Source organism: Oncorhynchus nerka, unplaced genomic scaffold (assembly GCF_034236695.1).
Source record: "Oncorhynchus nerka isolate Pitt River unplaced genomic scaffold, Oner_Uvic_2.0 unplaced_scaffold_475, whole genome shotgun sequence".
NCBI classification, from domain to species: domain Eukaryota; kingdom Metazoa; phylum Chordata; class Actinopteri; order Salmoniformes; family Salmonidae; genus Oncorhynchus; species Oncorhynchus nerka.
Window position 1 is genome coordinate 472,491 of NW_027040486.1, and position 5,310 is coordinate 477,800.

Consider the following 5,310-nt stretch of genomic DNA (forward strand, 5'->3'; position numbering starts at 1 on the left):
ACCCACATCACCCTGCCCAGACCCACCTGCTCACACCCCCAACACCCACATCACCCTGACCAGACCCACCTGCTCACACCCCCAACACCCACATCACCCTGCCCAGACCCTCCTGCTCACACCCCCATCTCCAACGCCCACATCACCCTACCCAGACCCACCTGCTCACACCCCCAACACCCACATCACCCTACCCAGACCCACCTGCTCACACCCCCAACACCCACATCACCCTGCCCAGACCCACCTGCTCACACCCCCAACACCCACATCACCCTGCCCAGACCCTCCTGCTCACACCCCCAGCGCCCACATCACCCTGCCCAGACCCTCCTGCTCACACCCCCAGCCCACATCACCCTGCCCAGACCCACCTGCTCACACCCCCAGCGCCCACATCACCCTGCCCAGACCCTCCTGCTCACACCCCCAACACCCACATCACCCTACCCAGACCCTCCTGCTCACACCCCATCTACAACACCCACATCACCCTGCCCAGACCCTCCTGCTCACACCCCCAACACCCACATCACCCTGCCCAGACCCACCTGCTCACACCCCCAACACCCACATCACCCTACCCAGACCCACCTGCTCACACCCCCAACACCCATATCACCCTACCCAGACCCTCCTGCTCACACCCCCATCGCCCACATCACCCTGCCCAGACCCACCTGCTCACACCCCCATCTCCAACACCCACATCACCCTGCCCAGACCCTCCTGCTCACACGCCCATCAGCCCACATCACCCACCCAGACCCACCTGCTCACACCCCCAACACCCACATCACCCTGCCCAGACCCACCTGCTCACACCCCCATCTCCAACGCCCACATCACCCTACCCAGACCCACCTGCTCACCATCACCCTACCCAGACCCACCTGCTCACACCCCCATCTACAACGCCCACATCACCCTGCCCAGACCCACCTGCTCACACCCCCAACACCCACATCACCCTGACCAGACCCACCTGCTCACACCCCCAACACCCACATCACCCTGCCCAGACCCTCCTGCTCACACCCCCATCTCCAACGCCCACATCACCCTACCCAGACCCACCTGCTCACACCCCCAACGTCCACATCACTCTACCCAGACCCACCTGCTCACACCCCCAGCGCCCACATCACCCTGCCCAGACCCTCCTGCTCACACCCCCAGCGCCCACATCACCCTGCCCAGACCCTCCTGCTCACACCCCCAACACCCACATCACCCTACCCAGACCCTCCTGCTCACACCCCCATCTACAACACCCACATCACCCTGCCCAGACCCTCCTGCTCACACCCCCAACACCCACATCACCCTGCCCAGACCCACCTGCTCACACCCCCAACACCCACATCACCCTACCCAGACCCACCTGCTCACACCCCCAACACCCATATCACCCTACCCAGACCCTCCTGCTCACACCCCCATCGCCCACATCACCCTGCCCAGACCCACCTGCTCACACCCCCATCTCCAACACCCACATCACCCTGCCCAGACCCTCCTGCTCACACCCCCATCGCCCACATCACCCTACCCAGACCCACCTGCTCACACCTCCAACACCCACATCACCCTGCCCAGACCCACCTGCTCACACCCCCATCTCCAACGCCCACATCACCCTACCCAGACCCACCTGCTCACACATCACCCTACCCAGACCCACCTGCTCACACCCCCATCTACAACGCCCACATCACCCTGCCCAGACCCACCTGCTCACACCCCCAACACCCACATCACCCTGCCCAGACCCACCTGCTCACACCCCCAACACCCACATCACCCTGCCCAGACCCACCTGCTCACACCCCCAACACCCACATCACCCTGCCCAGACCCACCTGCTCACACCCCCAGCGCCCACATCACCCTGCCCAGACCCACCTGCTCACACCCCCAGCGCCCACATCACCCTGCCCAGACCCACCTGCTCACACCCCCAACACCCACATCACCCTACCCAGACCCACGTGCTCACACCCCCAACACCCACATCACCCTTCCCAGACCCACCTGCTCACACCCCCAGCGCCCACATCACCCTACCCAGACCCATCTGCTCACACCCCCAACACCCACATCACCCTACCCAGACCCACGTGCTCACACCCCCAACACCCACATCACCCTGCCCAGACCCACCTGCTCACACCCCCAACACCCACATCACCCTACCCAGACCCACCTGCTCACACCCCCAACACCCACATCACCCTACCCAGACCCACCTGCTCACACCCCCATCTACAACGTCCACATCACCCTGCCCAGACCCACCTGCTCACACCCCCAGCGCCCACATCACCCTGCCCAGACCCACCTGCTCACACCCCCAACATCACCCTGCCCAGACCCACCTGCTCACACCCCCAACACCCACATCACCCAGCCCAGACCCACCTGCTCACACCCCCAACACCCACATCACCCTGCCCAGACCCACCTGCTCACACCCCCAACACCCACATCACCCTGCCCAGACCCACCTGCTCACACCCCCAACACCCACATCACCCTGCCCAGACCCACCTGCTCACACCCCCAACACCCACATCACCCCTACCCAGACCCACCTGCTCACACCCCCAACACCCACATCACCCTACCCAGACCCACCTGCTCACACCCCCAACACCCACATCACCCCTACCCAGACCCACCTGCTCACACCCCCATCTACAACACCCACATCACCCTGCCCAGACCCACCTGCTCACACATCACCCTACCCAGACCCACCTGCTCACACATCACCCTACCCAGACCCACCTGCTCACACCTCCAACACCCACATCACCCTACCCAGACCCACCTGCTCACACATCACCCTACCCAGACCCACCTGCTCACACCCCCAACACCCACATCACCCTACCCAGACCCACCTTCTCACACCCCCAACGTCCACATCACCCTGCCCAGACCCACCTGCTCACACCCCCAGCGCCCACATCACCCTACCCAGACCCACCTGCTCACACCCCCATCTACAATACCCACATCACCCTGCCCAGACCCACCTGCTCACACCCCCAACACCCACATCACCCTGCCCAGACCCACCTGCTCACACCCCCAACACCCACATCACCCTACCCAGACCCACCTGCTCACACCCCCAACACCCACATCACCCTACCCAGACCCTCCTGCTCACACCCCCATCTCCAAAGGAGGCCGTAGTCTGGTTTCTAACCCAGAAGGTAATGGGTATCTGTAGGAGGAGGCCGTAGTCTGGTTTCTAACCCAGAAGGTAATGGGTATCTGTAGGAGGAGGCCGTAGTCTGGTTTCTAACCCAGAAGGTAATGGGTATCTGTAGGAGGAGGCCGTACTCTGGTTTCTAACCCAGAAGGTAATGGGTATCTGTAGGAGGAAGGTATATAGTGGAGGGTCTACACCAGAAGGTAATGGGTATCTGTAGGAGGAGGCCGTAGTCTGGTTTCTAGCCCAGAAGGTAATGGTTATAGGAGGAAGGTATATAGTGGAGGGTCTACACCAGAAGGTAATGGGTATCTGTAGGAGGAGGCCGTAGTCTGGTTTCTAACCCAGAAGGTAATGGGTATCTGTAGGCGGAGACCGTAGTCTGGTTTCTAACACAGAAGGTAATGGGTATCTGTAGGAGGAGACCGTAGTCTGGTTTCTAACCCAGAAGGTAATGGGTATCTGTAGGAGGAGACCGTAGTCTGGTTTCTAACCCAGAAGGTAATGGGTATCTGTAGGAGGAGGCCGTAGTCTGGTCTACACCAGAAGGTAATGGGTATCTGTAGGAGGAGGCCGTAGTCTGGTTTCTAACCCAGAAGGTAATGGGTATCTGTAGGAGGAGGCTGTAGTCTGGTTTCTAACCCAGAAGGTATATAGTGGAGGGTCTACACCAGAAGGTAATGGGTATCTGTAGGAGGAGGTCGTAGTCTGGTTTCTAACCCAGAAGGTAATGGGTATCTGTAGGAGGAGGCCGTAGTCTGGTTTCTAACCCAGAAGGTAATGGGTATCTGTAGGAGGAGGCCGTAGTCTGGTTTCTAACCCAGAAGGTAATGGGTATCTGTAGGAGGAGGCCGTACTCTGGTTTCTAACCCAGAAGGTAATGGATATCTGTAGGAGGAAGGTATATAGTGGAGGGTCTACACCAGAAGGTAATGGGTATCTGTAGGAGGAAGGTATATAGTGGAGGGTCTACACCAGAAGGTAATGGGTATCTGTAGGCGGAGACCGTAGTCTGGTTTCTAACACAGAAGGTAATGGGTATCTGTAGGAGGAGACCGTAGTCTGGTTTCTACACCAGAAGGCAATGGGTATCTGTAGGCGGAGACCGTAGTCTGGTTTCTAACACAGAAGGTAATGGGTATCTGTAGGAGGAGACCGTAGTCTGGTTTCTAACACAGAAGGTAATGGGTATCTGTAGGAGGAGACCGTAGTCTGGTTTCTAACCCAGAAGGTAATGGTTATAGGAGGAAGGTATATAGTGGAGGGTCTAGACCAGAAGGTAATGGGTATCTGTAGCCGGAGACCGTAGTCTGGTTTCTAACCCAGAAGGTAATGGGTATCTGTAGGAGGAAGGTATATAGTGGAGGGTCTACACCAGAAGGTAATGGGTATCTGTAGGAGGAGGTCGTAGTCTGGTTTCTAACCCAGAAGGTAATGGGTATCTGTAGGCGGAGACCGTAGTCTGGTTTCTAACCCAGAAGGTAATGGGTATCTGTAGGAGGAGTCCGTAGTCTGGTTTCTAACCCAGAAGGTAATGGGTATCTGTAGGAGGAGGCCGTAGGCTGGTTTCTACACCAGAAGGTAATGGGTATCTGTAGGAGGAGGCCGTAGTCTGGTTTCTAACCCAGAGGGTAATGGGTATCTGTAGGAGGAGGCCGTAGTCTGGTTTCTAACCCAGAGGGTAATGGGTATCTGTAGGAGGAGGCCAGGTTAGGTCAGGCCATGTTAGGTCAGGTTAGGTTAGGCCAGGTCAGGTTAGGCCAGGTCAGGTTAGGTGAGGCCAGGCCAGGTTAGGCAAGGTCAGGCCAGGTCAGGCCAGGCCAGGTCAGGTTAGGTCAGGTCAGGCCAGGTTAGGTCAGGCCAGGTTAGGTCAGGCCAGGTTAGGTCAGGTTAGGTTTGACCAGGTCAGGTTAGGCCAGGTCAGGTTAGGTTAGGTCAGGCCAGGCAAGGTTAGGCAAGGTCAGGTCAGGTTAGGTTAGGTCAGGCCAAGTTAGGTTAGGTCAGGCCAGGTTAGGTCAGGCCAGGTCAGGTTAGGCCAGGCCAGGTCAGGTTAGGTCAGGCCAGGTTAGGTCAGGCCAGGTTAGGCA